At 33.0% G+C, this 12,629-nt stretch overlaps 2 protein-coding genes across 2 annotated transcripts in view; both read right to left on the bottom strand.

The window, feature by feature from the left end:
* The window catches only part of Lrrk (Leucine-rich repeat kinase), a 638,733-nt gene that overhangs the window by 620,175 nt on the left and 5,929 nt on the right, over positions 1–12,629 (bottom strand). The gene's annotated exons all lie outside the window — the stretch shown is intronic.
* LOC137632522 (spindle assembly abnormal protein 6 homolog) overlaps positions 12,277–12,629 on the bottom strand; it is a 136,595-nt gene continuing 136,242 nt past the window's right edge. Inside the window, exon 15 of the mRNA XM_068364499.1 lies at positions 12,277–12,402. The gene's annotated coding sequence lies outside the window, so the exon portion shown is untranslated. The remainder of the gene's footprint in view (positions 12,403–12,629) is intronic.

Here is a 12,629-nt window from a genome sequence, read left to right as displayed (position 1 = left end):
ATCATGTCCCCAAAACACTTGATGTGCAAGAGCATAAGCTAAACCAATATATTAAATCAACGACAACGGTGATCTATTAGATTAGATGTATAATGTTTGAGGAAAGGAAAATAATGAAAAAAAATCATTGAAGTTAATTTTATTATTAGACCGAACAGAAACATGTGACACTTTTATGCAGAGAGAGAGAGAGAGAGAGAGAGAGAGAGAGAGAGAGAGAATGAGGATGACCTTGGAGTGTTTATCCCAATGTGGATTTCGTCATTATTTGAACAGGTCATTGAAAGTTTTTTTTTTTATGCACAATAAAACATTAATCAAGTTGAAAGTTCATTAACTAGTATCACGAACTTAAGACAGATAAAAACGTTTACTAGCGAATACAAAATAACTATTAATGTGATATAAACTACGAGAGTATATGATGCTTCAAGTATTGAACAATTACAGAATCCCATGTTCCTCCAAGCACCAGTATCAATAAGAGTGCCAGAAATACCTTTCCAAAGTTTTATCGGTTGGATATGGCGCTATTACAAGGCAGACATCGTAGAAATTGCATCATGTCGTAATTCACCCAAAGGGATACACAGGAGAGACTCAATTCAATTTACGAAAACGAATTGCTTAATTTGTTATGGTTAGCATGTGCTGTGGAAGATAATTCTACAAGTTCTCTGGTCTTGGGTAGTGACATAACCTCTGTACCATGGTCTTCCACTGTCTTGGGGTAGAGTTCTCTTGCTTGTGGGTACACTAGAGCACACTATTCTATATTATTTCTCTTCGTCTTGTTATTTTAAAGTTTTTATAGTTCATATGTAATAGATTTATTTTAATGCTGTTATTATTCTAAAACTTCTCTTGTAGTATATTTCCTTATTTCTTTTCCTCACTGAGCTATTTTCCTTGTTGGAGCCATTGGGCTTATAGCATCCTGCTTTTCCGACTACGGTTGTAGCTTAGCAAGTAATAATAATAATAATAATAATAATAATAATAATAATAATAATAATAATAATAATAATAATAACAACAACAGACCCCAGCTGGACTACGATGCTGAATTTTGGTGGAAAGCGAAAATAATATTTCCAATGGGAGGCAAATTTGAAGTTGCAAGCTTCAATAATTCTATTAAAATATAATTATGTAGTTCACGGCTACATTAAACAAGGTAGTTTTATGAGCATACTGGCAGGATACGGAAATTTGTGAAAGTGCGTGCATTGATTCATAAAATTACGTAGCATTCATTACGCCGTTATACTTGTCCACACTTGGTAGAATTAGTAGACCGTGAATTCACGTGAATCTTCTTATCATTGTATACTTTAGTTTACTATGAATATCCATTTAAGCTGGCGATGTTAAGTCTTCCGAGAGAAGGACACTTAAGACTTTGTAATAGTTTTCTTTTCATATTGATTAAGATAATTAATATAGTATGTGCTACACTGTTAAAAATTTGCCATGAAAAATTGGTAAAAATCCGGGAATAAATATTGCTAAGCATTTACCGTTTTAAAAACGGACACATCAACTTAAAAAGTTAAGGAGTTACATTACGGTCACCGACTCATAAAAGATAATAACAAAATATAGTAAAAATTATGGTTGCCTGTATTTTACTGAAATACGGCTGAGATCAGTATATTATTTATAGAGAATTTCCGATTAAAATTACAGTGTAGCATGTTTTCATTACAGAAAGCTCTGTTTCTCTTTGTAAATTGTTAATTATATCAATGATTTTGTATTGTTGAAAAAGCAAGATTCATCTGCGATTAAGAAAATAAAATAATTTACAAAGTTGCAAATCACTACAGCTATGACGCCTTGTAATTTAAAATCATTCATGGGAGGCTGCAATACGTGGTTCTTTACCCAATGATGGGTTGTGGTGGTCGATGTGGTAACGTCCCTGACTGGTGAACGACAGACTAGGGTTCGAGTCCTGCTTAATCTCGTTAGTTCCTTTGATAGCTGCAATCTCACCATCCTTGTGAGCTAAGGATGAGGTTTTGTAAGTGTCTTCAGGTCTATCTGCTGACTCATCAGCAAACATTGCCTGGCCCTCCTTGGGGAGGGGCTTGGGCGTTGATCATATGTATATATGGTCAGTCTCTAGGGCATTATCCTGCTCTGCATTCATAAGCGGCCTTTAAATCTTTAATGACGGTAAAGACTCGTTTCCCTGTTGGCCGAGAAACGCTAGATAAAAACAGAGATTTTTTGGACGGCAAGGCATTTATTTATATATATTTATTATCCGAGCTGAATTGTAGTTGTTGAGTTAATGCGTTGTAATACTAGGTTTGTTGTTATCCCAAGTTAGGAAATTATACGATTTCATTACCCATGAAACTGAGAATGTTTCTGAAAACTTTATTAGTTCCTGTTTCAGCAGACATGTCATCGCTATATCACGAAATACCTGATTTAGTTAAAAAGGTGGAAATCATTAGAAATTTGACGAAAATCACGTTAAATTATTATAAAGATCATCAGATGTTACGTTAAGAGACCAGAGTCCCTTTAAAGGGTAATTTTATCTTTAGTAACAGGTATGTGACAGTACATCATCATCATCATTATAAACGATTTTCAGACAGTTTTTTTATCAATCAATCAATCTATCTATATATATATATATATATATATATATATATATATATATATATATATATATACTTAGGTTTACACGTGAAATGCGATCCCCCTATCTTCCATAATATTTCCCTGCGCACTCCCAGTGGCAAATTCTATTACTACATTTTCAACTGATTTTCTGAGAGACTAATCAACCCTCCTCTCCACATGTTCAAACCATCTCATTCTTTTTTCAGAATCATTTCACTACATTTTATGGAATAATCAGAGAGAGAGAGAGAGAGAGAGAGAGAGAGAGAGAGAGAGAGAGAGAGAGAGTTAAACAAACAAATTAGCGCCGGAAGAACACATCACCTGTCTTGCAACGGAGCCGCGAACCGTAACAGACAACAGAGGGGATGCAAGTAATTTATCCAGTTTCTCGTCACCGTTTCCTTAGAAGAGGAGAGACCTCAAATGCAGAACTTCATCAAAATATCAAAGAGATTACTATGAGCGTCCAGAAACCACAAAAAAATTACGTGAATTACATTTTTCCGGCTTTAGAGTAGAAAAAAATAAATAAATAAATTCTCGCACATTGTAGCAAAGACATGTTCACACCTCATGCAGCCTAACTAGGCTGAATCAATGCAAATGTAAATACTGAAAGAGAGTTGACAAATATATAAGAGATCCATTATATGACAAATAACAAAGAAAAAATAAGAATTATGGACATAGGCTATCAAAAAAGGCTGGTATAAAAATTAACAATTTAATAAAATGTAGGAAAACAGAATCTTAAGATTCCAGTTTACTAAAACAATAAGCGGCAAGAACCAGTGCCAGTGTATATACTGTCTTGGTTGCAATTTTGAACAAAAGCAAGAACCAAATTAACGAATAACCTTTCAATCATGTTGTGACAATAGTAAAAAAAAAATATGAATAACAATCTTATGCAACCTTGTCTATCAATAACAGAAAAATGTTTTAAACAAATATAAAATATACATTCCTTGATATAACGAGTCTTTTAAAAATTAACCGTATCTGTCCAGTGGGTTGTACAAGTGTTCATTATCCACCATTTTCATCAAAAGAAAAAAAGCTTTAAACACAATATAAAAAATACATTCCTTAAATCTGACAAAATTTAAAAAATGAACCATATCTGTGAAGTATGGTTGTGCAAGCGTTCATCATCAACCATTTTTATCAACAGAAAAATGCTTTATAAATACATCAAAAATATATCTATTAATATGATTTTTTTTTAAATAATCCTAAAAATTTGTCAATCGGGATTGTGCAAGTGTTCATCACGACCGGAAGTGAGGAAGCGAAGAACAGTAAATGCGTGCGAGCCAGTAGTAACCAGAGCATTGCATAACAACGAGCTCATGATTGTTTGATATGGCCTGATGAACAGATTTCCCTCGGCCCAACTCCCCCTTCTCTTCCCTTGCAAGCTACGACAACACCTTAAACTGCTGTCTTGTTTTCATATGGTAAATAAAAGCTCTTGGTAAAACGAACTTCGTTACTAAGGCCATTTCTTATCTCTAGTACCCGAGATTGCATTTCAAGAATCGCAAATGATTTATTCATTAGTAATATTATGAAATCATATTGCTAATGCACAGACAGACATACATACACGCACGCATATATATATATATATATATATATATATATATATATATATATTATCATCTCCTCCTCCTCATCCTCCGCCTATTGACGCAAAGGGCCTCGATTCGATTTCGCCAATCGTCTCTCTCTTTAGCTTTTTAATTCAATACTTTTCCATTCATTATCTCCTGCTGATCGCTTCATATATACATATATATATATATATATATATATATATGTATATATGATCTTTTTAGTGGTTTTATCCATATATTTGACAAATAAAGGTGAAAACTTACTAATGGTAATGGTTTTCCCAAGACTGGCTCCCCAATATATCAAACGGTTACCAGATATGTAATTAAATCTTGCATAAAAACTACATTCTTACCTTATTCAAGTCAATATAACTGATTATTATTAGACTACTTTAATAACGTGTCATCAAATCCTATGCTACTTACTAAGTGAAGCGAAATATTATGAGATTATCAAGGGAATTTACGAACACTTTCGCTAAAAAAAAAAAAAGTCAATAATCCATCAAGGTCATGAAAGCTAAATAAAGCAAACATATTAGGATATGCTCCACAATACTATTATGACAGTATTTTCATGCCAAGATATCAACGTGTGAAAACGAAATCAAGTAATGGATAGATATAGCTACATTACACATAACACACATACTAGCAGAGGCATGATCACACACACAAACACACACACACACACACACACATACATATATATATATATATATATATATATAAATTCTCACCCTCAAGTACTAATACAATTAAACACGAAAGGGAAACACCTAAAGTCATAATTAAGATAAGCAGATTAATTGGGCTACGGAACTAATAGATACCCTACGGATAACACATCCCACGTTTAGACTGTCTTCGTCCAGCTTGGCATATACAAGTCTCTCTCACCCTTTATCCAAGGGCACTGCTAAGGGATGGTACTTGACGTCCCTGCGATCAAAACCGGCCGTTTCGACCTTCTCTCATATAAGTCATGAGGCAATGATAACGTCGAAGACCGATAACTTTACATTCATAATTAGGTATATTTATTTTAATCTTAAATAGTCCTACTAATAAGTATTTCATTTTCTATCGTTGAATGCATTGATGACAATATCAGGCATATAAATATTCAAATCAGCATAGGAGAAATGCACGATATAGACCGTGGTTGAATGTTAAATTTTGCCTTCTAGTAGAGGGGAGGGGCTGTAGGTGGCGCTTTGGAACGTTCGTTCGCCAATTAATGATAAAGTTTCGTCTTTTAAATCGTGCTTCAATGTATGAGTCTAGAATAGGATAAGAATCTGGCTAATCGCAATATTGCGTAACTATGCACTTATTATTATTATCATTAATTGCTAAGCTATAACCCAAGATGGAAAAGCAGAATGCTATAAGGCCAGGGGCCCCAACAGGGAAAATAGCACAGTGAGGAAAGAAAACCAGGAAAAATAAAAGAAATTACAATATCACAATTTTGTTTAAATCGCATGATGATGATAATAATAATAATAATAATCGAGACAAAACCGACTACTGCAACTTAACCATCATCCTTGTCGTTAATCAAGACAATCACGCGATGACCTGTAATCACCTTATCCCAAGAACGCGTGGCCTTGGAAACCTCCAAGATGCTTCGATTGCAAACTATAATATCACTTCAATTATAGTACTTTTCTACGGCATAATTTATCTACATAATCACCATGTAGTTTGTATATATACTAAATCCACTTCTACATATAAAATATTGTCCATGACCCGCATAAAACAGATCTTTTATCCTTAAGCAGGGGGATAAATCAACATGGTTTTGTGTGATACAAGAAGCCAGTTGTCGACCTGATCGTTCCTTCTCATCCCTTATAGATCCAAAACGGGATTTCATGCTTACATCTCAGTTCCCAATCACATAAGCTTTTAATTTATCTGGGGTTTTCACAATCAAGGAGAGTATAACGCGTAAATTCAAATATTTACAGAAGAGTAAAAGATAAGATGCAGGGAATATTTCTCAATTTCTTTTCAAAATGAATCTTACGGGTGGCATTTCCACTTGTGGCCATTTCATTTTGTAAAAAAAAATGAGAGTCGAGTCTTCATGGGAAAGTACAAAACTGATAAATAATAAATAACACCTACAAGTTATTGAGTACTTATATTTCTTCTAAGCAAAACAACTAGGACAATAGAAAAAATTTAGATGCTCCTTAAATGTGTAAAAAAAAAAAAAAAAAAAAAAAAAAAAAAAAAGACAAACACCTATCCGTGGGACTAGTTTAAATCAAAAGGTCACCAGTAAAGACGGCGAGGTGAAAGGGTCTCATGGCAGTGCTTGAGCACAAACAACAGAGGACCACGCATGGAATGAAGGACCGGGTTACACGTTAGCTCTTTTATATAATCGCCATGAATATTGCGCGCGCTTGCCATGAAATTCCGTCGCAATCGGGTGACCTCTGCTCACACCCCTTTCCAGTTTCTTTTTTATTTGGGATGCATGGGTTTAAGAGTGTGTATATATATATATATATATATATATATATATATATATATATATATATATGTGTGTGTGTGTGTGTGTGTGTGTGCACGTGTATATATATAATTAAATATATATGTGTGTGTGAATATAATAATAATAATAATAGTAGTAGTAGTAGTAGTAGTAGTAGTAATATACTTTTATTCTCTTTAATGCAGACGTCATTCAACTGACAACCTAATATACTTATTCATTCAAGCCCAAGACAATGAAAATCTGAAAAAATAAAGGCAAAATTAAATAAAACTCATAAGAAAGAGGAGGCCACAATTTCAGAGGAAGCTACACATCAGCACCCAATTCCTTAAATCTTGAAAGTACTTGAGGATTTCGCTGGAAATAAAATAATTCTCTGAATTGCATGGGATTTTCAAATGAATGAAATGTTGAAAGTTATTCTTTAAAGGCATCCAGAATCATCACAGAAACTGTTTTTACGGTAAAAATAGAATGTATTTAGTTTTACGTGTCTTAATTTTCTTCTTTTTTTTTTTACCTTTCTGCCTTCTGTGTCTATCAGAATCACTCAAATGCTTTGACGGGTTTTTACGAAATTTCCCGGGTAAGTCGAGGACTTGGAACTAATTTTTAAAGTAATCTACATCTGAATCATAAAAAACTGTTCAACATGACAAAAATCCTTTGCAGTTAAATCTGGATATGATTTTTAAGTGATTTCTGTGGAATGTCGATGAATATCAAGGACTTCCTCATTTCTCTTTCTCAGATTAACAGGAAAACAGTAGAGTCCTTCAAGGAAATACACTTCTCTGACCAAGGAGTATCCTTTAATTTGACTACTAAATAAACGCGAGAGAGAGAGAGAGAGAGAGAGAGAGAGAGAGAGAGAGAGAGAGAGAGAGAGAGAGAGAGAGAGAGAGAGAGTGAGTTTATAACTTTATAGGTCCAGGATAGTTGTCCTTTATAGACGATATTAATTCTTCTCGGACCTCGAGTAATGAATTCTTTTAAATAATATATTTAATGATCCTAGCTGGTGATCAATATTTGGCATTTTCTTTGGCTACAATATATTATTCTAATTTTCACCCATTTTGAATTTTAAATCGTCAAATACACATATACATACATACACAAACACCCACACACACACACACACATATATATATATATATATATATATATATATATATATATATATATATATATATATATAATTCTAAATCTATTGCTCTCTTCTTTTGATAGTAGGATCAATCATTGAACTTTATTTACGGAACAAAACTGCTCGAGGTGGTGGTTCATTATTAACACGAATGCCATTTGCGAGTTACATAATCGTAAGAAGGTTTCCTGCTCGACATAAAGGCTATATTTGAAGGTAAAACTTGTATTATCGTATTGGGCTTTTGTACCTATTAAGTTGAGTCCGTTCAAATCTCATTTCACACAATAAAAGTATCAATAGTTTAAGGCCTTTAGAAAATGCCTTGAGTATACTGGAAAAAGACCTTGATTCATAATGGTTTCCTTTTTCTTACAAGTTTCTTGTACACACACATATAATATATATATATATATATATATATATATATATATATATATATATATATATATAAATATATATATAATTATATATATATATATATATAAATATATATATAATTATATATATATATATATATATGTATATATATATGTGTGTGTGTGTGTAAGAAACTAATAATCCTACATTATATATATATATATATATATATATATATATATATATATATATATATATATATATATATATATATATAATGTATATACACACATCGGCTATGTATGTGTTTAATAACGCATAAACGAAATATGTCGCTTTATATGAAATATTCTATAAAATCTGTAAATTCTATAAAGGCGGTTTTCTCTGGTGGTTGCAAACCTGAAAATTCCAATCTGTTATTTGAAGCTTGCCTTTGTTCCAAAATGAGATCTAAGCCTCTCATGTCGCACAAGCATTAACCTGTCTTCCTTTTTCTTTCCCATATATATATATATATATATATATATATATATATATATATATATATATATATATATATATATATACATATATATATATATATATATATATATATATATATATATATATATATATATATATATATATATACATACACACACACACACACATATATATATACATATATATATATATACATATATATATATATATATATATATATATATATATATATATATATATATATATATATATAACATAAAATTTCATCCATGATCCTTTGATCTGTTAAGTATTGTTGATTCATGTTTCGATCCAAAATAGTTTTCCTTTCAAGATTTACTGGTTTTATCTTACTGCTTCTTTTCATAACTTTACCTGCAGAGAGAGAGAGAGAGAGAGAGAGAGAGAGAGAGAGAGAGAGAGAGAGAGAGAGAGAGAGAGAGATAATCGATTCCCATGAGACTCAAGTTCTTTGGGGTTTCACTCCCAATGTAAGACCTTGGTGACAGAAAGGATCAATGGAATGGTCTTATTTCACCACCTCATGAAGTGCGTGCGCAATATCACATACAGGAAGAACGTCGTGTACACGTATTAAGGATAACATACAATCATAATCACTAAGCTTCTATTTTTATCAGTAATGAAACAAGAAATCAAACACTAATTTCGTTAATTCAATTTGTATACGATGTATATTTTCTTCGACTCGGTAACTTATCTTACTCCAAAGTCTCATCAATTCTATCTCTTATCTATTTCTAATAATTATTCAGGTTTCCAATTATAATTTCATCACTCTCCGTCTACTAGAATCTACTGTTTCTTGTAATCTTTCAACAAATACTTCTACTCCAGTAAAGACTCAGTGAATACAAACTAAAACTATCCAATGGGATTTTCGATTATAACCCACAGACTAAGAATATGGATTTAAGGATAAATATGAAATCTCTCTCTCTCTCTCTCTCTCTCTGTGTGTATGTGTGTGTGTGATTCCAGACATGGCCTTTGAAATACTTCAACCAACCAGCAATCACGGCTGTTAACAAACGTAAACACCGCAAGTTAAGAGAGGAATATTAGGGCGGGGCCAATGAACACCTTGAGCGTTCACCTCGAGTCTGACTATCTCTGGAATTTTACAATATAACGGCTATATCTTACGGAGGTTGCGTCTATGACCGTTTCTACCTTAGCTACCTAAGCTTAAATATTAGCCAGGCAATCCCTATATGATGGTATCTCTCAGGGATTCCTAATTCCAACTCCAAGCACTACCGTGTTTCTTGTTAACCCACTGAAGCCTTTTGCATATAAACATGTGCTCTGTTCTGTCTTCCTCCACCTCATATAATTTAAGGCTTAAAACATCTTCATTAGTTCATTTAAATTTTACTAATTTAGTTCTAGCAAGTTAGGCGTCTAGCCTTACTTGTTATAATTGCTTCTTTTCGGCTAACTCTATATTTACCAATCTGCCCTTACCTTCAGTGAATCTTGACCAAATTATTCTTTCCGTTTTTAGTCACGTTCCTTTCTATTTTTCTTATCTCAACCTTTACAGCATTTATTATCATTTTTTTTTTTCATTTGGAATATACTTCTAATTCCTCTATCTTCATTTTATAGTTATTCACATTTCTAACACACTTTAACCTCAGTAGTCTTCATAATGTTTCCATATTTGATCTTCTATCTCTTGCACAAATATGTTCCCTCCCGTTGTTTTCATATAAATCAACCCTATCATATTCTATCCTATTTTCTACCGGCCAAATATCTTTTTCTGCTATTATCGAGGGTTATTCGAGCATTTCTTTCATTATTTTGTTATGTATGCTTTCAAATTCCTTCCCTTCTCCCTCTTTTTAATCTTTCCGGTGTTTCTACAATGGTTAAGATAGTAGGGATTACCATTGTTTTATATATTTCAATTAGTATTTTTAAAGCCATAATCTTTGCTACATTTCCATAGTTCACTGTTTCATACCTCTTGAATTTCACTTTTTATTTCCATTTTTGGCTGTTCAATTTACTCTCTCTCTCTCTCTCTCTCTCTCTCTCTCTCTCTCTCTCTCTCTCTCTCTCTCTCTCTCTCAAGAACTTATTTCCCGCCTTGTCGCACAAATAAATGTATAATTTATCTGCTTCCCAACGAAGTAAAAAAGGAAACACGATACCGAAAAAATAGAACCACAAACCTGTCTATAGAAAACGGAGTCCAAAGAAAAAGTCTCACGTCCAAAGACATCACACCTAAATGGAGATGATCGGATTAGGTTACCAAGACAACGACGTTGCGGTAATCTTAGGGATGATGGTGATGACCTTGGGATGAAATGGAAACTGTCACCCAACCCCTAAAAGCAGATTCACTATAGCCTTCGCGGTCCAATCTACGTTACATCGTTACACTCAATGTTCACTAAAGAACTACGTTAGATTCAACGACGGAAATGGTTTGTTTACATCCGTACAGGTAGATCACACAAATGCAAGCGGCTCCAAAAACCACTCAAAATTTATATCTTCTACTATAGTCATTTTTTTTTTAGCGAGGCAGATTTGCAGCGGCGCCCTTTTATCTCGGAAAACTTTCCCGAAAGCTGATTGGTTAGAATTATCTTGTCCAACCAATCAGCGATCAGGAAACTTTTCCGAGCTAAATCTGGGCGAAGAACACATTGCCATCCAACTAAAATGATTAAGAAAATTTTCCGAATTTTATTTTTTTACATGGTAAACTTCAAGCGAGTTCAAAAAGGCAGTAATGGGAATATGAATTTGACCCTAATGTTTCCTAAAATCGCAGTTTTTTTTTTCTTTATAACTTTTAATCCTAAAAGATATCCAATAATTGACTATTTAACATACAGGAAAGCAATTCTCACCCAGTATAGAACCAATGTGCAGTATCTAAAAGGGCAGAGAACTGCTTTTAGCATGTAATACAAATGTCGCACTTCTTTTTGTTTTGCAATCAAGAAAATGATGCCAAGTATTCTAATGGGAAGATGGATAAATCTATGTTAGCAGCTTAGGTCCGGAATAATGAAATTCATGGCCTATTAGTTTTTATTTCCTCAAAGCAAAACTACACCACAAAACAACCATCAGGGGATCAATTTCCTTTTTTTCTTTCTTAAGATATAACTGATGTAGGCTACTATAGAAAAATATATCCATATGTGGGATTCTGGTTGAAACTGGCTATACTTGTACAATAGAACTACCGACAAACTGAATGTTTGCACATAGCCTACTTGTATAAAAATGGTAAAATTATAGTACAGTAAAGTATTTGCAATGAAGAGAATAAGAGATATTCATATTCTATTTATAGGTAATTTGAATGATTCTGACAAAAATATTTTCTTTTTAAGTTATATAAGTTTTAAAATTCTAGAAGTTATGATTGAAAAACCATATTTCAAAAGGGAATCAGAACACAAGGTTATGACCTAACCTAAGGTTACCAACCTAACCTAATAATCGTATCCTTACTTACTGGAGGGCCTATGACCACCCTGCAAAACCCCACTTAGACCTCCATGTCCATAGTTTTGGCATAAGGCGGGTGGTATCCCTATGTTTATTCCCAACCGGCTTCCTTTCTGAAATTTGATTTTTCAGTTGTAAATCCAGTAAGCTTTTCCATAGATTAACATTATCAAAATTGTTCAAAACACACACAGTACAATCACCTATTCCCTTCTAAAGGGAAATGGTCACATGTTTGCCAGTTTGGAATGATCACAATAAATACAATATCATTAAATGAGTATCAAAGATGAATTGTTTCAAATTGTCAACATCGAAGCAAGCATTTCTTTACATAGGG

Source organism: Palaemon carinicauda, chromosome 41 (assembly GCF_036898095.1).
Source record: "Palaemon carinicauda isolate YSFRI2023 chromosome 41, ASM3689809v2, whole genome shotgun sequence".
Taxonomy (NCBI): Eukaryota; Metazoa; Arthropoda; class Malacostraca; order Decapoda; family Palaemonidae; genus Palaemon; species Palaemon carinicauda.
The sequence above is the reverse complement of the archived record's forward strand: the minus strand, read 5'-3'. Positions and strand labels throughout refer to the sequence as shown.